This window comes from Phyllobates terribilis, unplaced genomic scaffold (assembly GCF_046119375.1).
Source record: "Phyllobates terribilis strain yellow unplaced genomic scaffold, ASM4611937v1 Scaffold_3__8_contigs__length_932513732, whole genome shotgun sequence".
In the NCBI taxonomy this organism is placed as follows: Eukaryota; Metazoa; Chordata; class Amphibia; order Anura; family Dendrobatidae; genus Phyllobates; species Phyllobates terribilis.
This window is the reverse complement of record NW_027362763.1, coordinates 851,430,278-851,456,754: the sequence shown is the minus strand read 5'-3', so window position 1 is coordinate 851,456,754 and position 26,477 is coordinate 851,430,278.

Below are 26,477 nucleotides of genomic sequence, written 5' to 3'. Positions count from 1 at the left end.
TAGGGGGAACGATGGGAGTAGTAGTGGCAACCCAGTTCCGTGGCTCAGGGTGGTCAGGCCAGTGGTAGTCCGTTACGTGTTGTTGATTATGTCCGACTACGCCACCCGTGGATTTGCAGTCATTAGGAACCGCCGCTGCAAGGCAGACCGCTGGGGCTGATGATATGTGCAGCTGGGATGGTGTGACTCCCCACGGGAAGAGTGCGGCCGCAGGGCAGTGTAGTGGATGGTGGGAGTGATGGTGGTGAGAGTGCCAGTACCGGTAGTGCTGGAGGCGCGAAGGAGCACACAGACAATAGGTTGCAGTCCAGGGTCTTTACTGAAACAGGTAAACTGACCCATAAACAGTCCCAGCTAGGAGGGGACCTGGATGTCTGAGAGCAACGGGGAAATTGGCCCTGGTCAGGGTGAGGGTGTAGGCCTACCGTGCTTTCTGCGCCCAAGCATTCTCTCATCTGAGATAATTGGGCCTATTATGCTAATGACACTCCGATCACACTGTTATGCGAGTTTGATCAGAGAGTCCGCATAGTGTGATCCGATTTTCTTGGATGAGAGAACCATAGCACACTGTGAGGAGGCAATTGAGAGCAAAATTTCTCAATTTTTTACATTGTGTGAGCCAGCTGAAATCCGACTTCACTCAGATGTCATCCGAGTGGAGTCCGATGTTTTCAACGCACCCATAGACTTGAATGGGGGAATGGCATTTGATTTCAGAGTGAAAGTGCAACATACTGCTAATTTTTTCATAGACAGATTGTGTCAGTGAAAAAAATTGTGCATCAGCACTGCCCCATTTAATAACATTGGTCTGAGTGCTATCAAATAAAAAAAATCAGAAAGCACTGGTCCATTAAATATGGTGGTGTGACCTGACCTTAAAGTGGCACTAACCTTTTCAAACTTCTTTTGCTGCATTTCCTTGACTAGTCGAAAAAGACATGCTCTATGGGCAGACCAGTTAAAATGTGATTTTAGCTTCATAAATGACATGCAAGTCTGTAGAAGATAAATAATGAGGTTAATTTATAGTTTATACCAACTATTAGTTGGCTTCCTTTTTGCAAGTTGCTTTTCACAATTTTGGCACAATTTTGAAGCAGTGTTGTATAACAAGTTCTGCCCTCTTTGCATGAACCCACACCCATTTCCACTTACCCATGCCCCCTTTTCAAGCAAGGTGCAAAAACAAAAATTCCAAAACACATAAAGTTTTTATTTCTATAAATTGCACCAGAATTCTGGTGCCGTTAGAAAAGTAAATCTAATACTGAAATGTTTCAAGAGGTTGATATAGTAAAGATAAACACTTCTTATCTGCATCCACTACAACAGGATGAGGGTTTTATGGAGGATGAAATGAATGAGCTAAATAGCCCAGATGTTCAGAAACTTTCTGGATAGTACATTCCACTGATTTTGTTTGTTACCTTGGTTTCCCCCTTTGATCTGACGCAAGCTCTACTACAATATGTCTTTTTTGTACAATACTGCCCAAAACTGCAACAATATTCTAAATGTGTTCTAAACACCACTGTCTGGAAGCCACTATTCAATTTCCAGGGCAAAAGAAGAGAATCATGAAGTATTTATTAACCCCTTCACAACATATCACGTATATTTACATTATATGTCGAGTCCCTGACAGCTTTCATGTGCCTTTAACAATGGCTTTAACCTGTTAAATCCAGCTGTCAATCTCTGACAGTGAGATTTAACACAAGCCTACAGGGCGCGCATCATTCCATGCTCCATCGTTGTGCCTGTGACATGATCTCTGGGCACCAGAAACTCACTCAGCTTTTATGCACACACACTGATTAGAAGCAAACAGGTCACAGGTGAGGATGCTATCTTTAGTAGCCATTCAAACCCATTTGTGTCAAATTCTGTGCATGTTATCAGGCCAAAATCACCAGGGTATGTGAACTTTTGATCAGGGTCATTTGGATGTTTTTGGTTGTCATTAAGATTTAAAAAGAGAAAACACAGTATTTTGACAATAAATGGCTTCACCCAACCAATAACCATGAATGGAGAAAAAGTTTTTTTGTTATCATTCATATTCTCTGAAACAAGGCCAAGAAAAGAAAAATTCTGCCGGGGTATGTAAACTTTTGAGCACAACTGTAGCTGCTGGAATCACCTTTCTTCCACCCGTAATGAGTGCTACCGGTCTAATGAAATGTAATAAGAGGTGATCAAAACATCTTATGTACCCCAAAACAGTATCAATAAAAATCTCAGCTCAGGGCGCAAAAAATAAAACATCACCCAGCCCCATATCCCAAAAAATGAAAACATTACATGTCTCAGAAAATAGTGACAAAAGCAAAAACTTTTTTTTTTGTATAAACTTCAGAATTTTTTTTCACCACTTAAATAAAAAATAAACTATACGTGTTTGATACCTGCGCTTTCATACTGACCTGAGAAATCATATTGCCAGGTTAGTTTTACCATATAGTGAGCATGGTAAATAAAAAACTCAAAAAACAATTGTCGAATTTCATTTTTTTGCAATTTCACTGCACTAGGATTTTTTTCCCATTTTCCAGTACACTATGTTTTTTGAAAATAAAAAACCCCAAAATGACCCGTGGATGGGGGGCGGTGCGGGGGGGGGGGTTAAGCATCACATAGATCTTTTTAAAATATAAAAAAAACAAGGATTCGTCATAAAGGGGCACAGTATTAATCTAATAACCAAACTTATAGGTATAGTGTAGTGAAGAAGAAGAGACAATATGGCAAAAAATACTTAGTCAAGAAGAAGTCTCTACCTATGCGTGCACGTAGACAATGACCTGTCAATCCAGGGCTGTAGGCGGGGAGAAGTCGCCAAGGATCCGCCTGACAAGTTTTCAGCGCTGCTCAGTCCCTGGAGGTTTTTAAACTATGTTTTTCTCTCAAACACCGCAGCATTTCAAGGTTAAACATATGTAGCTGAAATCGTGCAGCCACTGTCTGATATGTGCTGCCTGAGGATCGGCTGCATGTATCAGCTGTCAGGTTCACATTATGCAGGATCATGAATTCAGGAGGCATAATAAAATATATTTAAATAACATTAAACAATAATTTAATGCTTAAATTAAAATGTACTTTTTATTAGCACATATTAAATTTGCTTTCTTTGCATAATAAACCATGGCTTTAGGTTCTTTCAGGATATTTGTTAATGAAAATGCTACAATAATACTCCAGCAATGAGTTCAGCTTTTAAAATAAAATCAGATAGGATTATATAAATTTAGGAATGATATAAATCAAATGAGATGGTTATTTACTTTTATAGCTCAAATTTACACGATTGGTTCACTGTCAAATTTGCTTTGGTGGATAATAGCTCATTATTGATCAGCTGTTATGGCTCATAGTCCAGGAGTTAAACAAGGAGTATGCTGCAGACTGAGGCAAGTCATTACGTAGAAGAAATAGAGCAATTTTGAAGAAATGATAAAATATTAAGTAGCAAATAACATAAGTAAAAAAGAAATGAAAAAGACAATGCTTTTCTCACTCATTTTCCCTCCACTAAATCCCAGAATTGAAATAAAATGGCAAAGGGTTTATGCGCACAACTGTATTAATTGGACGCGTGCTATTGACAGATAACACTCATCCCTGTGTTATTTTATGGGGCTGTGCACATGTCCGATTTTTTCTTCCAAGTGAAGTCCCAGTGTGGTACGATTTTCACAGACTGACAAAATGGAGAAAATGGAGACTTTTTTTGTCCACCTTCTCCTCATCCGAGAAAATCAGATCACACTAAGATCACACTCTGATCAAACACTAATCAGAGTAGGGTATTTTATATAAAATCAAATGACAAAAGTACTTAGGGCTGAATATGCTAATCACACTTTAATCAGAGTTTGATCAAAGTGTGATTAGCATAATCAGCCCTAAGCACTTTTTTCATTTGATTTTATATAAAATACCCTACACTTCTCTCTATCTAGCTAATTTCTAAATGTGCTAATTTCATTTCCTGTGACATTTCATTTGACAGGAGTCTCAAATGAGCCGTCATCTGGAGGCTGGGGCTGCACTCACTTTCCCGCAGCATCTCTCATCCCTCCTGGAACAAGACATCATCAGGGGACGGCGCTGCAGTCACTTATCACAGTTTCTTTCATCGCTACCCTATGAAAATGTCATAAATCCATAATGCTGATAAAAGTTGACTGAGACACCAGAACTCTGCTTCTGCCTCCTCTGTCCCAGCTTCTTACTGTGAAACAAGACGTCATCAGGGGGCGGTGATAGAAGCAGGGTGAGTGACATCTGCACCGTAATGATAATTGAAGGCAGCGTTAGTGTCACTCCCCTTGATTCTGTTGCCGACCCCTGATGACAACTTGTTTCACAGAAAGATACTGCGGCCAGTGGGGTGACCAAAATAGAATGCCAGCAACTCAATCATTTCTCCAACAGTTTCTATCAGTGCCAAGGATTCAGGACATCTTCACAGGATGGCAATGAAAGAAACTGTTGTAAATGACTGCAGCACCCCCCACTGATGACGTTCTGCTCCAGGAGGGTTGATTGACGCTGATGGAAAGTAAGTGCACCCCCAGCCTCCTAATTATTATTATTTATTATTATAGCGACATTTATTCCAAGGCGCTTTACATGTGAAAAAGGGGTATACATAGCAAAAACAATTACAAAAATTTTGAACAAAAACACAACGGTACAGGAGGAGAGAGGACCCTGCCCTTGAGGGCTCACAGTCTACAAGGGATGGGTGAGGATACAGTAGGTGAGGATAGAGCTGGTCGTGCAGCAGTGTGGTGAAGCGAGGGTTATTGCAGGTTGTAGGCTAGTCGGAAGAGGTAGGTCATCATCCTGATAACTCCTAATTTGAGATTCCCCCTCAAACGAAACATCTCTCAAAGTGAAGTAAAAAAAAACATTTAGGAATTAGAAGGTTAGGGAAAAGTGTAGGTTGTTTTATAAAAGAGCAAATGATAAAATTGTTTAGGGTGTAAAAATAGATATTTATAAAGGACATTTTAGGTATCGGACCACCACTTTAAGATTAAATGATAACATTTTTCTTAAATATCTATCAACTGAAGTGTTGTTGGACTACTCCGCCTGCAGTGCTGAAGCTGGTCATCCTGCAGTACTGCACCATGACAGAGTAGCAACCCAGTTAAAAAGGTCACAGTGAGGCTCATGCTCATTTTAAAATTTTCAGTTGCCAGAAAACTGGTATGGTCAGACCCTGCATAGATATTGTTGGATTGATTTTGATACATTTTGTTTTTTTGTCTTTTGTTTTAACTTTAATGTCATTTTTTTGTTAATAGATAAAAATACTAAACTGGCACTTCTGGATAGTCTGAACGTGAATTATAGATGCTTTATTGACTACAGCGTGGTTAATGTAAATACAATACGGACTAAAATGCACACAATTTAGAAACCTTTCAAGGGGATGAGTCAAGCGTACTAAATCTGCAAACCTGATTAGAATGCATTTAACTGTTTTGAAGTAGGTTTCTACCTTACACAGTAAGTTTTAATTAACTGGCTTGTGTATTGCATTAGCAATATAAATCCTCAAACAAAATCAATCTTCCCACAACCTTTATTAAAAACCCCCACAGTTATAACCTAGGCAGTGAGAATGTAAAACAATGGAGTTATTATTCAGTTTGTAAGCTGTATTATCAGAATTTATGATTGAAAAACACATAGAGATATTATGAAAATCCAGATCCAGAATGATTACAAAATGCCTGTAATTTTTTGTGTTGCTGTGCAGAATGAAAAAAACATTGCAAAGTATGAATGGATAATTATTATAAAATTATAACCAGTTATTTTATTACCCAATTCATCACAATCATTTTCAACATTGATCATGATCATCTGACATACACAGAATGCATAGGACATAATAGCAAATCTTGGTATGGTCCACACTTCCTTAGGGCCCACATTTCCCTATAGGATCTTTGAAAAATATACATCACTTTTATTAATGTTCATATTTCCTCTGTACAGTCCAAAATGTTGTGCTCAATAATTCCTACTATATTGTTATAGGAAAGCACAGGCTGCCAGCACTATGTGCTCCTTACTTCTCAACAGCTAGCACTGAACTCAATAGCATCTGTATAAATCTGTGTGCGGTGAGCTCCTCTAGTGTTGGCTGCAGGTAACCAGTTAGAGAATCACAGCAAGTAGTGGAAGCAATTCAGTGCCGTGTTATTTCTTATCACCAGTTCAACAGCAATAGTGTGTCCTGTCTCTACGGTACTGTATCCACTGTTCTATGGAAGGCGTAGAATGAGTCCAGATGAGATCAGTGGTTGTTTATATTTTTCTTGCACTACATGGCCTTTTGCAGCAGGAGTTGGGTGTTCCAGTGGAAGAAAAGGCTAGACATCTGGTATATAATGTTAGCAGATGTAGAGTATGCTTTCTTTTTGCAGTAATTTATTACCAGAATCCCAATCTCCAGATTACACTAATGTCTTACTGTTCACAGAGCACCTTTCACCAGTTTTAGCATATTAAACTATCCACACCATGGAGTATTTTCTCTCTACTGCAGAGAAATTGGCTGGCAAAGTTTATATGCAAATTATCCCTTCAATCAAGGGGGCATTGGCAGAGATTAGTCTCTGAGGACAGTTATTTTTCCCCTACATGATGTTGCTCAATCATAAGCTGGAAGCTTCAAGGGAAAAAGAAGATGACCCCCAGAGATGTTCAGACCTGGCTTTCACTGTGTGAGACATGTAAAGACACACAGTCCCACTTTCTTTACTGCTGGGACCTACTGAGATTACTCCCTGAGAAGGGAGTAAAGCAGGGTTATGTATCCTTATAATCACTTCTGCAGCTCTCCTTCCATGGCACTGTCAGTGTGGGACTATAGAGCAGAGCAGTGTGTTACTACTTGACATTAAATTATGACACAAGCACTGCTGTACTCCCCTACTCCCATAATGACAGTGCCATGAGAATACTACTGTAAGAGTTGTTTGTAATAACACAGAGCTCTGCTCTGCTCTATTCCCCTTCTTGTAATTACAATAGATGTTGGCACTGAGATCAGTGAGGAGGGCAGGGCTGTGTGTCATTACATTGAGAAAGCATGTTTTAATCTGCCCTGGGAACATATGTTTTTTTCTACTTGCATGACGCCTCCTGCTTATGATTAGCGAAAATCTCTGGAATTGCCTCCTTTGTTGAAGAAAATTTATATCCAAACTTTACAAGGTAGTAACTCCACAATGGAGATGAAAACTAAGAAAATAGAAATGGCCCATTTTGCATGCTAAAGTGGTGAAAAGTCTTCTTTACATCCTGGGGTGAGCATGATAGTAGTTTCAACAATACGCTAAAACCACATACTCCAATACATTATACGTGGCACAAAGTTTCTTTTATAATGACTGGTGATCATTGAATGGGACTAGCTGCTGTACCAGGCATAAGCCGCTTTAAAAAATAAATGCCAAAATTGTGCTGATTTTTGGGGGTCCAGGAGCAGGAACAGAATTGCTCTGTTCACACTATAAAGGTTAATACCAAGAACTTTAGCTATACTACTCCTCAATTTAATACAGTCTTACCTGTAGTTAATGACACAGCCACTACAGAGCTTCATTCACTGTTTACACCCGGTCAGCGCTACAGCTAAAATAAATCAGCTGATCGTTGGGGTTGTTGTGTGTTGGACCCTCACTGGTCTTATATTGATATCTTATCCTAAGAATAGATTATCAAACTCATAGCACCAGACATTCCCTTTAAATTCATGTTTAATCTTTCATGATCAGGGGATTTTTCATTTTTGCAATTACATTTTTTCAGCACTTCTTCCAAGATCCATAAACTTTTATTTTTCCACCAATATTTCCATATGAGGGCTTGTTTTTTGCAGGATCACTCCAATCTAGGGATACTTCTACTACAAATAATGGTTCTCTTCTCACTTTCGCCACGGCCTTCATCCTGCAATTCAATGATATTAGAAATATAGTTTCGAAATATTTACCTGTAATTAATCAGGATGATATTCTGCGACAGATTATTTCTAAGGGCTGTAGATGTGTTCCCAAAAGAGGATTGACATTAGGGAACACCCTTTCTCCTATTCTATTGAGTGTTTGCTTATATGCTCAAGACTAGTGATGAGTGAGCACGCTCGCTACTGCTCGGTGGTCGCCCGAGCATCTCACTGCTCGAGATGTTCAGCGCTCGCCGAGTATTTCTGGGTTGCTCGGGCGGGGGCTCGGGTCCCCTCCCTGCATGTTTGGCGCTCTTTAGAGAGCCAATGAACATGCAGGGATTGCCTGCCATGCACTGTAATGCCATAGCCAAGTTGGTTGTGGGCATTACAGTGACTTGCTGGCCGCACAGCATCATCAGGTCTATATGAGACCTTGTGCCGCCATGCTCGTCACTGTCACTCCGGATCAGACAGTGTAGGGAGAGGTGCTGCTGTGTCAGGGAAAGATTTGCTTGTGTATTAGGTAGTATAGGGAGAAAAACCGTACATTACACATATCCATCTTAACAAACAGTCCTTCTGAGAACTAATCCATCTGCAGAGATATCAGGCAGGCAGGGTGTATAGGCAAGCACTGTATATAGCAGACTGCAGTGCATATAGCACAAGAGGCTCCATTCCAGTTCTGCCTTCTGCTGCTGTTAGATATTTCTATACAAAGGCCCAGGTCTCAGGGGCCAGGAATACTTTTCTTTAGATCTTAATCCTCATTATTTGCTTAAAAAGCAATCTAGAGAACACCGTTTTTCTGCGCCATTTGCTTGTTGGCACTGCAGAATACAGCCAGGTCCTTTCCATATTACAGCGCTAGAAATCCAGCTGTTTAAAACTGGCCTCCATTAAAAATTTCCATTAGTGTGTCAGTGAAGCAATTCACATCAGTTTGCTTTTCAAACTACTTACCTACAGGCCAGGTATTTAAAACTCTGTTTTCTCCATCACATGGATCACATATAAATACGCTCCAAACTCAGTCATTTGTAGTGAGCGTGGAAGATACTGTCCTCCATTTAAAATGGGCAAGGCACGTGGCAAGGGACGGGGAACTGGATGTGATGGTAATGGTGCATGCAGAGGCCGAGGACAAGGCCGTGGGCAAGCCAAAATTGTGCCACAACAAACACCCACATCTTCTTGCCTGACCTTCCTGTCCCAATTTCTACGGAACCGCAGCACACCACTATTGAACCCAGAGCAGTGTCAAAAGGTTGTTGGTTGGATAGCGGATAATCCTTCCAGTCACTTAGCCACCACCACCACCCTGTCTTCCACACGGTCAAGTCTCAATCTGGACCCCATATTCTTCACCCTGATCCCCCTTCCTCCCACCATGCCGAATACCCAGAGACAACTGGTCCCACACTGGGACACTCTGAAGAGCTGTTCACTTTTCCATTTATAGATTCGGGCCTCTCACCCGGTCCACTTGAAGCAGGGCAAGAGGAGATCGCATGTAGTGATGCCCAAATATTTGAGCAGCCACGGTCACACGAAGGCGACGGTGGGAAAGTGTCACAAGAGGTGGATGATGATGAGACACAATTGCCAGAAAGTCAGGAGGAGGACCAGGGTGCGGAAGTGGAAGACGAGGTGGTGGATGATATAGTAACTGACCCAACCTGGCAGGAGGACATGCAGAGCGAGGACAGCAGCACACAGGGGGAGGGAGGCAGAGCACCCCAACAGGCAGGAAGAAGCAGTGTGGTGGCCACAGACAGAAGGCAGGCAACCGTTCTCCGTAACACCAACACGAAGGAAGTTGCCAGTACAACTGTTAGGTGTTCCCAAGTCTGGTTGTTTTTTAAAGACTCTGCCGATAACCCCAAAAAGGCCATTTGCACCACCTGCCAGGCCAGCATCAGCAGGGATGGCAAAACGACCAGCCTGACCACCACCAGCATGATCAGGCACATGGCAGCAAAGCACCCGACTTTGTAGGCCGAACCCCAGGGTCCAGGAACAGTGTCTGCGGGTGGCACCATTGCTTCTTCCGCTGTTGTGCATGCAAGCCAATCCCCTGTCCATGGTGCATGCAAAGATGCCTCCTGCAAGTGTCATTGCACACTCTCAAGTAGCAGCATCAGGAAGCACATCCATGTCCTTGGCCCAGCGCAGCGTTCAGTTGTCCATACCCCAGTCCTTGGAACACAAGTGCAAATATGCAGCCAAAGCCCCACAGGCCACACTACTAAATTCTCACATTTCATCACTGCTTGTGCTCGAAATGTTGCCTTTTAGGCTCGTGGAGACGGAAGCATTCCGCAACCTGATGGCGAAGGCCATCCCTCGGTACTCAGTCCCCAGCCGCCACTATTTCTCCCGGTGTGCCGTCCCCGCATTACACAAGCAAGTGTCCCAAACATTAGCCGTGCTCTCAACAACGCAGTTACCGGTAAAGTCTACCTAACCACGGACACGTGGACAAGTGCTTGTGGGTAGGGACGGTACATCTCGCTGACGGCACACTGGGTTAACATAGTGGAAGCCGGGACCCAGTTGGACCTTGGGACGGAACACGTCCTCCCGACGCCAAGGATTGCGGGCCCTAGGTCAATCAGGGTTGCCCCCATGGTCTACAGCTCCTGCACCTCATCCTCCTCAGCCTCCTCCTCCTCTTCAGTCTCCATCTGTGAAATGACCACATCAGTCACAAGTTGGAAGCACTGCAGCACTGCCTCAGCCAAGCAGCAACAGGCTGTGCTGAAACTAATATGCTTAGGTGAAAAACAACACAATGCTGAAGAGTTGTGGACAGCTCTGAAAGAGCAGGCAGATATGTGGCTCACACCACTGAACCTACAGCCAGGCATGGTCGTGTGTGACAATGGCCGGAACCTGGTGGCGGCTCTGAGGCGAGGCGAGCTCACACACGTACCATGCCTGGCCCATGTGCTTAACCTCGTGGTTCATTGGTTTCTCAAATCCTACCCAGAGCTGCCGGATTTGCTTGTTAAAGTACGCCGCCTGTGTGCCCATTTTAGAAAGTCAGCTACAGCTTCTGCCCCCTTGCAGTGTTTTAGCAGCGTTTGCAGCTTCCGGCTCACAGAATGGTGTGTGATATCCTCACGCGTTGGAACTCTACACTGCAGATGTTGGGAAGGATTTGTGAGCAGAAGAGGGCAGTTGTTGAGTACCAGCATCAACAAGGCCATCGTTATTTAGTTCAGACTCCACACATAAGACCTCAGGAGTGGACATGGATGTCAGACAAATGTACCATCCTCCAAAACTTTGAGGACTCCACCAAGATGGTGAGCGGCGATGACGCCATAATTAGCGTCACCATCCCACTTCTCAGACTTCGGAAACGCTCTCTGTTCACATTCAAAGAGGATGCATTGGAGGTGGAGCATGATGAGATGGAGCAAGGAACCATACAGGGTGATTACACACAGCCAAGCCTCATCTCATCCCAATGTGGATTGGGTGACAATGAGGAAGAGGAGGAGGAAGGACAGGAGCTAGTTTCATGCACTATAGACAGTACTACCTGCACAGCTGTCATACCGTCTGTTCAGCGTGGATGGCCAGAGGACAGAGAGGAGGAGGAGGAGAGCATGGTCAGTCATCCTCTTGGTGAGGACACGGAAGTCTTGCCTGTGTGGCGCCCTGCTACGCATTGGTGCCACAGAACCCAGAAGGGTGCATGGATGGACTTCTCCACAAGATGCCCTCACACATTCACACACCTCCACCCTACCACCTCAGACCAGCAGAGGGAGCCCTGATAGGGATATATAGATAGGGATATATATAGGGAGGTTGGAGGCAGGCAGCTCAGTTTAGTGTTCAGAGACAGAGAGGAGCACAGCTCAGAGTTGAGCAGAGAGCATGCTGATGCTCAGAGAGCAGTGAAGAGCTGTGCTTAGGCGAGCCAAGGCCTACAGCATGTGTGAAGGCCTAGTGAGGGCCTTGAGTGGGCCGAAGGCAGAGAGGAGAAGGACGAAGTAGTGAGAGGGGGCAGAGGAGCATACCAGGCTCACCCCAATATATATACCGGACACCGGGTCCGCGCCTACAGGGATCCTTTATACCCAGTAGGAACCACCGGAACTCCTGGAGAACTACAGGTCCCAACTTCACCAAACGCTGACTACAGTACCAGGGCTAGGAATCACGGAGGTCCCAGCATCCAGGGAGAGTGATCTCCAAAGAGAAGGCCCTACCACCAGGTCAGCAGGTGCAAAGAGAGACAGTAACCAAGCTAGGCCTAGCTCCAGGCAGGTCAGAAGCTTAACAAGTAAAGCCAAGGATCAGGAGGCCCTATACCCGCTCACTGGGGAGAGTCCAAAAGTGCGCCCTTCACCTGGAGTACCCTGGACCGTGCCTGCAGCATCACCAGTAAAGGTACTGAAGCTTACCCCCGTGTGAGTGTCCGTCTTTCCTCCGGTACCGTCCTGCCGTCTCTCCCCTGCACCACCGTAAATTACACCCCACGCTGCCCTGGAGCTAGCTCTACCTGTGGAGAGCCACACCATCCCTGCTGCCGTAACACCAGCTCCAGAGGACTGCTCCGCAGCGGCGTCTCCCTCTAGCCGTAATCCACAGGTGGCGTCACGAACACTTTCCCAAATCCCCTATAAATCTCCCCCTTTTTACTGACCGCCCTGGGCCACGGACCGGGCCCACCTCCGTGATATCCCCCAGCAGCCAGAGGCCCGGCTGCCGAGTACCCCACGGCCCAGGGGGCGCGTGACCTGTTAATAGTCTGGCACGCATGGCTGAGTTTATGTTACGATGCCTTTCCCATGACCCTCGCATTCTCAAAATTTTGAGTGACAGTCATTACTGGTTGGTGACACTTCTAGACCAACGCTACAAGGAGAACTTTCTATCTCTTATTCCTGAGGCGGACAGGTCTACAAAAATGGGGCAGTACAAGAAGGTCCTTGTTGCGGAGCTATTAAAAAAATTCCCATCTGAACATGCTGGCGGCAGAGGGCACACTTTGTTGGACAACCAAGGAGTACAGGCAATAGAGACACAACTTCAATCCAGCAGAGGCAGGGAAACACTGTCAAAGTTCTGGGACAGTTTTCTCAGACCCTCCCATCGCACATTCCTGGGGTGCGGGGTACTCTCACAAGGAGTGCAAAGTTTGGGAAGATGCTGAGGGAGTACTTTGCCAACCGTACCAATGTCCTCCATGATTCCGCTGTGCCTTATAATTATTGGGTATCCAAGCTGGATACGTGGAATCAACTGGCTCTCTACGCCTTGGAGGTCCTGGCCTGCCCAGCCGCCGGCGTTTTATCAGAGCGGGTTTTTAGTGCCACTGGTGGAATTATAACTGATAAGCGCATCCGCCTGTCAACTGAAAATGCTGACAGGCTGACTCTTATAAAAATGAACAAGGGCTGGAATGGGCCAGACTTCTCAACACCACCAAATGATAGCAGCGTAACATAAACGCAAATCCAGTGTCTTTTCTTGGAGGTGTATTCCCATGCACCTCTTCACACCCACACATTGGTATACGCTTCCTGATTTTGGCTATTTGCTCTTGTCCTCCTCCTTCTCCTCATCCTCCACCACCATATCACCAGGGTGACCGTGGTCCGTGATGCAACACCCACATAATTTTTTTAAAGGGTGTTTATGATGCCCGTAAAAAAATTTTTTTATACAGTATGTTCATGTATACCCCCCAGGGGTAAATGTTTGTCAGCCCATACACTTAGTGCATGGGCATTACAAGTATAGGAGGCCCGCTCCTTTCTAATGGGAACATTTTTTTATGAGGCCCTCCTCCACGTCTCTTCCAAGGGGCAATGAAGTGCCTCCAAATTTTTGGCAGCCCTTGCATTCACTGAATAGGCCAACACTATGGGAGACTCTCACCTTTCTAATGGGAATTTGTCATTACTGTGGCCCTGCTCTATGTATCTTTAAATTCTTAGTGGGTTTTTTCCTAAACTTGGTCAGCCGTTGGACTCACTGCATACCCTTTAACTGTATAGCAGACTCTCTCCTTTCTAATGGGAACATGTCGTACTTGTTACTGTGGCCCTGCTCTGTGTGTCTTTAAATTCTTAGTGGGGTTTTTCCTAAAATTGGTCAGCCGTTGGACTCACTGCATACCCTATAACTGAATAGCAGACCCTCTCCTTTCTAATGGGAACATGTCGTACCTTGTTACTGTAGCCCTGCTCTGTGTGTCTTTAAATTCTTAGTGGGGTTTTTCCTAAAATTGGTAAGCCATTGGACTCACTGCATACCCTATAACTGTATAGCACAGGGTTCCCCAACTCCAGTCCTCAAGGCCCACCAACAGGTCATGTTTTCAGGATTTCCTTAGTATTACACAGGTGATAATTGCATCACCTGCACAGGCAATAATTCCATCACCTGTGCAATACTAAGGAAATCCTGAAAACATGACCTGTTGGTGGGCCTTGAGGACTGGAGTTGGGGAACCCTGGTATAGCAGACTCGCTCCTTTCTAATGGGAACATATCGTACTTGTTACTGTGGCCCTGCTCTGTGTGTCTTTAAATTCTTAGTGGTGTTTTTCCTAAAATTGGTCAGCCATTGGACTCACTGCATACCCTATAACTGTATAGCAGACTCTCTCCTTTCTAATGGGAACATGTCGTACTTGTTACTGTGGCCCTGCTCTGTGTGTCTTTAAATTCTTAGTGGGGTTTTTCCTAAAATTGGTCAGCCGTTGGACTCACTGCATACCCTATAACTGTATAGCAGACTCTCTCCTTTCTAAATGGAATTTGTCGTTACTGTGGCCCTGCTCTATGTGTCTTTAAATTCTTAGTGGGGGTTTTCCTAAACTTGGTCAGCCATTGGACTCACTGCACACCCTTTAACTGTATAGCAGACTCTCTCCTTTCTAATGGGAACATGTCGTACTTGTTACTGTGGCCCTGCTCTGTGTGTCTTTAAATTCTTAGTGGGGTTTTTCCTAAAATTGGTCAACCATTGGCCTCACTGCATACCCTATAACTGAATAGCAGACCCTCTCCTTTCTAATGGGAACATGTCGTACCTTGTTACTGTAGCCCTGCTCTGTGTGTCTTTAAATTCTTAGTGGGGTTTTTCCTAAAATTGGTAAGCCATTGGACTCACTGCATACCCTATAACTGTATAGCAGACTCGCTCCTTTCTAATGGGAACATATCGTACTTGTTACTGTGGCCCTGCTCTGTGTGTCTTTAAATTCTTAGTGGTGTTTTTCCTAAAATTGGTCAGCCATTGGACTCACAGCATACCCTATAACTGTATAGCAGACTCTCTCCTTTCTAATGGGAACATGTCGTACTTGTTACTGTGGCCCTGCTCTGTGTGTCTTTAAATTCTTAGTGGGGTTTTTCCTAAAATTGGTCAGCCGTTGGACTCACTGCATACCCTATAACTGTATAGCAGACTCTCTCCTTTCTAAATGGAATTTGTCGTTACTGTGGCCCTGCTCTATGTGTCTTTAAATTCTTAGTGGGGGTTTTCCCAAATGTTGGCAGCCCTTGCAGTCACAGCATTGGAATTACCACTATAGGAGACCCGCTCCTTTATATTGGGAACATTTTTTTTACTGAGACCCTCCTCTATGTCTCTTCAAAGGGGTATTGGGTTGCGTCCAAATTTTTGGCAGCCCTTGCAGTCACTGGATACGCAATAACAGTATAGGAGACCCACTTGTTAATAATGGGAACAACAAAGCATAGCCAGCTGATGGCTCTCTAACAATAGCGAGGGCCGACTGCTGGCCTTTTAAGAATAGTAAGGGCCGTCTGATGTCCCTATAAAAATAGGCTCTATGACTTTCAGAGTCCCTCTATCATAAATAAAAAAGGATGTGTCTGATGATGTGTCACACACCACATTGCCAGATAAGGTAGTAAAATGTTAAAATGACATTTCCCGGTAAATGCATTTGTCTTAAAAAATAACGTAAAAAAAACAAAACAATAGGATCTTTCTTTAGTATAAAAAACAGTGTCACCAATTTAACCTCAATGTAATCACATTGTTCAGCTCATGCACCTCCTCCATCTCCGAAATGACCACATCAGTGACAAGCTGACAATACTGCAGCACTGCCTTGGCCAAGTGGCAACAGGCTGTGCTGAAGATAACATGCTTAATGCTTAATTGACAAACTGCCCAGCGCTGCAGAGTTGTTGAAAGCTGTAACACAGCAGCCTGATCTGTGGCTCTCACTACTGAAAATACAGCCAGGCATGGTCGTGTGTGACAATGGGCGGAACCGGGTGACGGAGAAATGACAGCCGGGGTAGATACGGTTTCCCTCTATGCCAGTCTTTTCACCGAGCTAAATACAACTCTCAGCAAAAAATGTTGTGGACTGGCTCCGTACCGTCCCTGGCCACATTCAGCTGTCCACGTGTTTGTGGTTAGGCGGTCCTTCCCAGTAAGTGCACTGGGGAGGGCACGGGTAATGTTGTGGGACCCGTGCTTGTGGAAGGCGGAGACGATACCGCGAGAGATAGTGGCGGCTGGGGACCAAGTATAGAAACCCGGCCGCCGCCGGCATGAGGTTGTGAAAAGCTTCCGCCTCCACGAGCTTAAAAGGCCATATTTCAAGTGCAAAAAGCTGCCCAGAAATCTGGCAGTTTAGTGTTGCGGCCTGTGGGTGGGTGGCTGGCTGCATACTTGCGCTTGCATTCCAAGTAACAGAAAACTAAGCAGATGGTGGCCTCTATCATCATCATGGCCTCACCTCGGCACTATGAACTCTCCTGAAGGAGAAGCCAGGGCCCGCCGGAGGAGTCTCCGGTTCTCTGGTGGGCCCGTCCAACCCTGCCGAGAAGCAGCCCTGGCTAAGAAAAGCATGTGGGAAGGTTCCCGGACACTCTATGGCTGCTTTTTTAATGTGGATCGGACATGCTTATGCATGTTATTTCTTAAACCGCATTAAAGATCAGGCCATTGTCCAACTCCGTATTCATGAAATTAAATGTGCAAAGAAAGATGTGTGTGTGTCAAAGCACCACCGACAAGTGCGAGTTGATGTTGGACGGGCTGCCATTGCTTCTGCAACAAGCTGCATTAGAGGAGCTCCTGGGAGAAATGACACGCAGGGTAGATACAGTTTCCCTCTATGCCAGTCCTTTCACTGAGCTAAATACAACTCTCAGCAAAAAAAGTTGTGGACTGGCTCCATACCGTCTCTGGCCACATTCACCTGTCCACGTGTTTGTGGTTAGGCGGTCCTTCCCAGTAAGTGCACTGGGGAGGGCACGGGTAATGTTGTGGGACCCGTGCTTGTGGAAGGCAGAGGCAACAACGGGAGAAACAGTGGCAGCTGGGGACCGAGTATGGACACCCGGCCGCCGCCAGCATGAGGTTATGAAAAGCTTCCGCCTCCACGAGCCTAAAAGGCCACATTTCAAGAGCAAGCAGCTGTCAAAAATTTGGCAGTATAGTATTGCAGCCTGTGGGTGGGTGGGTGGCTGCCTGCATACTTGTGCTTGCATTCCAAGGAATGGGGTAGGGACAACTGAACGCTGCACTGGGACAAGGACATGGACAGTGATTGTTGCAAGTCTGCAACGACAGGTGCATGGCGGGAGGCATCTTCGCATGCACCAGGGATCATTTATGATGGGCTCACTTTTAGGCAGTGACCTGGGAGTCAGAAATGCTTCCATAGGTCTTCCCCATGCTGTTCCCATGTATTTTCAGCACTGTATGCATGTGTCTGATGATGTGTCACACACCACATGGCCAGATAAGGTTGTAAAATGTTAAAATTACATTTCCCAGTGAATGCATTTGTCTTTGTTGAAAGCAATGCAAAAGTGCAAAAACGCATCAAAAACGCTACGTGTGAACATAACCCACGGTGTGGAGGAGTATTTTTGTTTTTGGTTGTTTATTTTGCTTTATATACATTGTACATGTCATGGAAAGGATGTTTCTTAACATATTTCCCAGGAAAATCCATTTTGGTTTTGTTTTGGTATGTTTTATTGTGAGTCCGTAAAAGTGGCGTAATACCTCTGACAACGTTGTTAACAGCAGTGACCTGGGAGTCAGAAATGCTTCCAGGGGTCTTCCCCATGCTGTTCCCATGTCATTTGAGCACTGTTCCCATCGATTTGGGCAATTTTTAGGCCCTCTGCAGACCGCCGGGAGGAGCCGCCTGAAAAATGCTCGAGTTTCCCATAGACTTACATTGGGCTCGTTGCTCGGGTCGAGCACCCGAGTATTCCAATTTGCTCGACCAGAGCAACGAGTACCCGAGCATTTTAGTGCTCACTCATCACTAATACTTATGCATTTCCATTTGTCATATGTTTTTGTCTAATGTTCCTTTGCACACCAGCTGATTGCCTAATGAGATTTATATTTTGTACCATATGATTTCATCAATTCCCGTATATATACTACCCTCATTTTATTTTTTATTTGCTATAACTAAGGACGCAGCCACAGCACCAGAAACGCGTTAGACGGAATTTTAATACTTTTTCTCCCTTTTAAATGATCCAATAAAGTTTTAACAGTTTTTACCTGTTGGAGTGCCGACTTTGTCCCCTTCATCTTCCTCTGCTATGACTGCACTCACCAGCAGGACCGGCACCCTTCAGTGAATCATCTCTATCCCAGCTTGGATTCAGCTTTGCAGCTCCCTTACCCTCCCTCCTGCCTTATTTATTGTATTGTAAAAATTGCCAAAATAAATGTTATTCTAAAATGTTTTTTGGGATTTTATTAAAATGTTCATTGTGCATTAAAAGATTCTCCATGTAAATACAATTACAGTAAAAATGTATATTTTTTCTGAGATCTATAACTTTTTAATTTTAGCTGTCGATATATCTGTATGAAGGCTTGTTTTTGTGTGGTGAGGTGATGTTTTTGCTAATAGTTTTTTGGGTAGGTACGATATTCTGATCTTGTAATCCTTGATCTTTTGCAATTTTTTTAAGGATATGTGGTGTAAGGTAGCGGTATTGATCATGTTGGGGGGCACTCACTTTACCGGGTCAATTAAAGCACACAAGTCACGTTTTCCAGTAAACTACAGTCCAGCAGTTTATTACACGTCATAAACTGCTTATAACACAGTCCATCTCAGTGGCTCGCAGGCATGTTACACATGTAATGTCCTAGAGCCTTTCCAGTGACAGATATGCCGCTTGGCTTTAGATACAGACTTCAGCCAGGTACAACATCAATGTCCATCTAAAGAACCATTTTTTCCTTTGCTGGGTCTTAGCTGCTTCTCTCAGCTCGGTTCTGCCACAGCTGTAGCTTTAAGGCTTCCCAGCCGTGGTCTCCAAGCCACGTGCCTTCCAGGGCTACTGCGTCCCAAACACAGGGATTTAGCCTCTTGCCTCACCAGGCCTCTCCAGGCCTCTCTCTTCCAGCCTCTCCAGGCTAATGGTGTCCCACACACAGGGATCAGGCCTCATGCCTTTCACCTCTGTTTCAAAACTACCAGGGTTTATATATCAGTCTGTGCACATAGGACCTGTGATGATGTCACAGTCATGTGATCAGTCACCTGAGGGGAGGTACATAGTCAGCTAGAACACACCCCTTGGACATTTTAGCAATGCAGCAAGGAGCTGCATTACATATCCCCCCCCTCTGTTCAAACTTGTGGGGTTGAACACATAATATACGCAATCACATTATAACCCACGGTTCACACAGAGACCATGTACTTGACAATTGCGCTGCTCAGCCCCTGGAACATAAGTCATCAACATTAGCCCGTTCCTTAGGAACCTACGATCTGTCATTGTCACTAACTTCGTCAAGTCACATTTCCGGGTCGTAACCTTGTCAGACCTCCCCTGCTGCCAGCGGGCAGTCGTAACTATGTCAGACCTCCCCTGCTCCCAGCGGTCAATACAGCAGTGTGACTCACAGCCCTTGTATCTAAGGTCCGGTCCGACTCTGTACGGTCTCGTACTCTATTGGGTCGTTTGTATGGGCCTCTCAGACCTGAGTTACTGGAGGTCTCACTACCTCTAAACCCACGCCCACTATCCTCAGGACATCTTGAAAGGTCTCTAACTCCTACTGTAGCTGTTCTATTATTTGAAGGGTCCTTTCTCTGTCTGGTCTCACAATTTCTAGATGGCTGCCATCTTCTGCTGCTCAGGCGATGCTGTCTTTCCACTCGCAGTCTGGTGAGATTCAACTGTTTTACCTCTCGCAGGTCAGTCATTCGGTACTCCATCAGCATGCGTATATATGCAAGACTTTCTTCCGTTCCTACAGCGGAGAATGACACCATGCCGTCTTCATCTGGTATCCAGTCCTGTTGATCACGTGGACTGCTTACTTTCATCACCCCAGACTTCTTTACCATCATCTGTATGGCTCGGCCATTTCTCCCAATGAGCTTTCTCACCAGAACATGCGGCACCCGGATGACCTCTTCCCGCAGACTGTGAGCTTTTCTCATAAGCTCCAGTTGTCTAATGGCTTGTTCCGTCTTCAACAAGGAGAAACCGCTTCGTGCGAATACATCGCCAGTGCATGTCACTTAGGATCGTCACCCTCTTCACTGTGACTTCGGTCGTGGACAGGACCACCAGCTGTTTAGCTTCTGAGGTTGAGTACACCTTACAGGCTCCCACGGCCTTCTTAAACTGTTCATGCACGGACTCACTAGTGCATTCTTTTCTCAAATCCTCGGGTACATCTATGAGGCATTTGTACCGAGACGTTTGTGTCTCACCAGTGGTTTCCAGATGATCAACCAGCTCAGGCTTCAGGGACAACTGACTTTCAGCTTCTTCACCCTGTATGCTTCCCCTGAGCGGACTCACAGCTACAACTTCAAGAATTTTCGTCTTGACCACTTTCATCTCATATTTATCTTCTGTTGACATACTCTTAGCTCTCCTCAGGTCCACCTTCTCATGGTATAAGGGAATGAGTGCAACTTTTTTTTCCTTTTCCTTCTCCAAGGAGGCCTCGTTCACTGAGTGATACTTTGCCAGGCGACCTTTGAGCTCGAAAACTTCTTCCTCTAGCTCAGCGACTCGCCTCTCAGCAGCCCATCTCTGAAGCTCTTCCTGCTTCAACTGCTTCTTTAACAGTAGAGTTCTCTCAGACTTCTCTTGCTTCAAATGGGCTTGTAGCATCTCCTTGAGCTCCTTGATCTCGGCTCTAACATCCACCGAATCATCCAAGCTCGCATTATTCGAGGAGGTATTTGCTTCCCATCTCCAGTGGCCAACTCCTGGTCCTGGTCTGTGGCTTCTCCGACAGACTCCTCCATCTTTTTCTGCTCAGCTTCCATCTTGCTGATTCTTTCCTTAAGGCACGTCTCTGCCCTCTGGAGATTATCACAGAACGTCTGCAGCTCCTTCACCTGAGCTTTCAGACCTAGGGTCTTCCTGCGGAGATCATCATTTACATCACGGATGTCCTGCAGAGTGGTCTCAATAACTTGGCGCCTGTGCTCTGCATCCGCCTTATCATCCTCTAGCTTTTCCTTAACCTTGAGGAGATCCTCATAGTCTCTCTTAGTTTGTTGCAGTTCCCTATTGAACTTTTCATGCCTCATTTCTGCCTCTTTCAGGGTGGATAGCTCCCGGTCTCGCTGGTACAAAGAGTCCACCAGCCGCTCCTTCTCCTGTTTAGAGGCTTTACTTGGTCCTGGAATTTCTGCAGCTCCCTCATTAGTTCACCATGCTCCTTCTTGGATTCACACAGCTCCCGGTTGAACTGTTCGCGCAGTCGTTCTAGGTCTTGATCACGTCCAGAAACTTCATCCTGCAGCGCCCCCTTTAAGGCAGATAGCTCCCTATCCCTCTGGAGTAGACCATCATCCAGCATTTGCTTCTCCTGCATCAGCTCTAACTGTACCAGGGATAAATGATCTTTCATCTCGCAGAGCTCATCTTCAGACATCGCATTGTCAAACTGTAACCGAACAACCTCCTCTTGGGTTCTGCAGAGGTCCTCATAAATTTTCTGGAACATCTCCTTCCATTTGTTGATTTCCTCGCTGCTTTCCTCCAGTTTGTGCTGCCCATCACTCTGACACTGCTGCCTGATAGGCTCCAGCTCTTGGTCATGACTGGCCACCTCCTCTTTCAGGGCTGTCAGATCCTGATCCTTCTGTCTCAGTACTGTACCGGAGGTTGCTACTGGCAACGTCACCTCCTCTTCTGCCTCTAAAGGAGGATCCACACTTGGAACAAAGGCACACTGTACTACATTTTCTTTATTTTCACTTTCAGCGAAGACTACAGGAGCAATCTTTTTGTGGCCCTTACGACGTCGACGACGAGAGGGGGACTTTCTCCCCTCGTCTAACCCCTCCTGACTGAACTCTCTTTCTACTTTCTTAGCGTCACCGTCAGTGGTAGGGTCTGTGTCACTCCCCATGGTGTCGTGGACCAGCAAGTCACCTCCCACCTTGACGTCAACCCCTTCTAGTAGAGCTACCGCATTATCAATGGTCAAATTGTCATTTTTAGGCCGTATCAACCCACAATCAGTAACAAATTTTGGTTTTCTATACTCCACGCTCTTTTGAAAATTCGCCTCCTTTTTAGACTCCGCCCCCTTTTGGACAACCACACCGAAAGGGGGTACTTTAACAAAAAAAAACGCAACAGTCTTAGGACCCAGTTCCCAACATCTCTTACTACCTCCCTGGGCACTCTGGGATAGTACCGGCGCCACAGGAGAACTCAAGGAATGGTCTGCTGCCACCATTCTGTAAGGTGCCAACAGCTCCTGCCGTTCCTGCACCAAGTCCTGTTGTCGTTTCTCAAATACCTGCTGCAAGTCCTGTTGTCGTTTCTCAAATACCTGCTGTTTTTCAAATACCAGCTGCAGGCACTTTAGTCGCTCAACAGCTTCAGTCTCATTTTCTGCTCCCTTCACAGCCATCTTTATCAGCTCCTGCATTTCTTCAGGATACTCTATTTTGTTGAAGAGCATTTGCAGCCGGTCATTTAACCCCTTCTCCATTCCGTCTGGGGATACTGCTGACACCGCTCTCCCCAGAAAAATTTTCGTGGCCCCACCAATCCACAGCAAACCAGGTTTGTGTGCGACGACAATTTTCGTAACCCTGCCGAGTTACAGCCAGATGCTTTAATCTTCGTGGCCCTGCCGAGCCACAGCAAACCAGGTTTGAGTGCGATGACAATTTTCGTAACCCCGCCGAGTTACAGCCAGATGCTTTAATCTTTGTGACCCCACCGAGCCACAGCAAGATGCTTGCATCCACGTTCGTCGTCCTGTGCCGCTACCCCTAGCAACCAGGCTGTAGTTGCCCGCATTCTCCACCAATTGTAAGGTAGCGGTATTGATCATGTTGGGGGGCACTCACTTCACCGGGTCAATTAAAGAACACAAGCCACGTTTTCCAGTAAACTAAAGTCCAGCAGTTTATTACACGTCATAAACTGCTTATAACACAGTCCATCTCAGTGGCTCGCAGGCATGTTACACATGTAATGTCCTAGAGCCTTTCTAGTGACAGATATGCCCGCTTGGCTTTAGATACAGACTTCAGCCAGGTACAACATCAATGTCCATCTAAAGAACCATTTTTTCCTTTGCTGGGTCTTAGCTGCTTCTCTCAGCTCGGTTCTGCCACAGCTGTGGCTTTAAGGCTTCCCAGCCGTGGTCTTCAAGCCACGTGCCTTCCAGGGCTACTGCGTCCCAAACACAGGGATTTAGCCTCTTGCCTCACCAGGCCTCTCCAGGCCTCTCTCTTCCAGCCTCTCCAGGCTAATGGTGTCCCACACACAGGGATCAGGCCTCATGCCTTTCACCTCTGTTTCAAAACTACCAGGGTTTATATATCAGCCTGTGCACATAGGACCTGTGATGATGTCACAGTCATGTGATCAGTCACCTGAGGGGAGGTACATGGTCAGCTTGAACACACCCCCTGGACATTTTAGCAATGCAGCAAGGCGCTGCATTACAGTGGCTACCAAAATATTGCCATTTTGGTGTTTAGATTTTTTTTCTCATGGTATTTACAGTTCCGGATAATTAATTTTATATAATAAAAGATTGGACTCTTACAGACTTAGCAATAAATTAAAAAATATTTATTTTTTATTTCTTTTCAATTAATGAGGGAAAACATAGACTATTCATATTCTTTTATCTTATTTTTCATTTTTTTAAACCCTTTTTTAATCTTCACTTTATTTTTTAGTCTCAAAAGGTGATTTAAATCTGTTATTATCTGATTTTCTTATTTCATATACTGTATAATATTCTCCTATAGAGTCCATGACAGCCCATGCTATTTATCACAGCTTGAATCTCTTTAGTATGGTTTGAACTGAATTCCTTAGTCCTCTTCATACATGAGAACCTGACTTGACAAACCAGTAGCGATAATTGTGAAAAGTCTAAAATTAACTTTTTCTTATAATATAAAAAACAATTATACACATAGACAAATATGTATAAAATACCCTAATTGGGTGGTGTTGCCAAGTACATTTCCAACAAAAAATTGTAGTATTATTATAGAGAAGAATCAATCAAGCATGCTAAGTGGAGAGTTCTCACCCATCTGAGGTAGGTATAATACTCCATCATCCAGCTCTAAAGACCTTAGAACTGTCCCTAGTAATCCTCTGGTGGTGCAAGCAAATGTTATATTTGGGAGGGGTTCTCCTCCGGCATAAACCAATATCCTCATCAGAAACTCTCATCCATTCCACCTTAGTATATGAGGAAATTTTCATTCCAGAAGTGTTACCTCAATAATGATTCATCTGGGGAATGAATTAAATTGTATGGGGTAACTTCTAGACAGAATGCTGGCTACAGCATAAATGCTCTTTTTACAAGGACTGAGCGGTATACTTAAATGATCATATACCACCACGTACTCTGATTCAATTGCCTACAGTTGCTATGTGTTACTCTTCTCCTGGCCGGAACAACCACTTCTGGTTATGGAGGTCGGTGTCCCATCCAGTATACCATCCCATCCTAATAGAAGGTAACCTAAGTCATATCCACATTGATTGGGACACAAATTAGCGCTGAACCGTTCGATGTGATTCCTATCCCATTTTCACCTATGGGGGTGATATTTGAACTTGCTTATCTATACAACTATTTGTAAAACTAATAGTGCATAGGGTTGAGATACAATTTTATGAAGCTTTATGACAACTAAACCATCTGACAAAGATAGAAATGTGGTGATTATAGATACAGGGAATTATGAACAAATTAATTTGGACCTTTTTGAGAATGAGAGTTAGTTATGAGATTATACCTATTAATTGCATACCAAAAGGAGTTAAAAATACTTATTGAAAGGAGATTGGCATGCAAGTTTTCATTAAAAAAGTACGATTTTCTTGTGCAGAAATCTGTTTAGATAGGGTATTGAGATCTTTTGCAACATCGATACTCTCACACATACAGTGGTGGCCAAAAGTATTGGCACCCCTGCAATTCTGTCAGATAATACTCAGTTTCTTCCTGAAAATGATTGCAATCACAAATTCTTTGGTATTATTATCTTCATTTAATTTGTCTTCAATGAAAAAACACAAAAAGAATTGTCCTAAAGCCAAATTGGATACAATTCCACACCAAACCTAAAAAAGGGGGTGGACAAAAGTATTGGCACTGTTTGAAAAATCATGTGATGCTTCTCTAATTCATGTAATTAACAGCACCTGTAACTTACCTGTCGCACCTAACAGGTGTTGGCAATAACTAAATCACACTTGCAACCTGTTAACATGGATTAAAGTTGACTGAACCTCTGTCCTGTATCCTTGTGTATACCACATTGAGCATGGAGAAAAGAAAGAAGACCAAAGAACTGTCTGAGGACTTGAGAAACCAAATTGTGAGGAAGCATGAGCAATCTCATAGCTACAAGTCCATTTCCAAAGACCTGAATGTTCCTGTGTCTTCCATGCGCAGTGTCATCAAGAAGTTTAAAGCCCATGGCACTGTGGCTAACTTCCCTAGATGTGGACGGAAAAGAAAAACTGACGAGAGATTTCAACGCAAGATTGTGCGGATGGTGGATAAAGAACCTCGACTAACATTAAAACAAGTTCAAGCTGCCCTGCAGTCCGAGGGTACAACAGTGTCAACCCGTACTATCCATCGGCGTCTGAATGAAAAGGGACTGTATGGTAGGATACCCAGGAAGACCCCACTTCTTACCCCGAGACATAAAAAATCCAGGCTGTAGTTTGCCAAAACTTAACTGAGAAAGCCTAAATTGCTTTGAAAGAATGTTCTCTGGTCAGATGAGACAAAAGTAGAGCTTTTTGCCAAAAAGCATCAACATAGAGTGTACAGGAAAAAAAAGAGGCATTCAAAGAAAAGAACACAGTCCCTACAGTCAAACATGGCAGAGGTTCCCTGATGTTTTGGGGTTGCTTTGTTGCCTCTGGCACTGGACTGCTTGACCGTGTACATGGCATTATGAAGTCTGAAGACTACCAACAAATTTTGCAGCATAATGTAG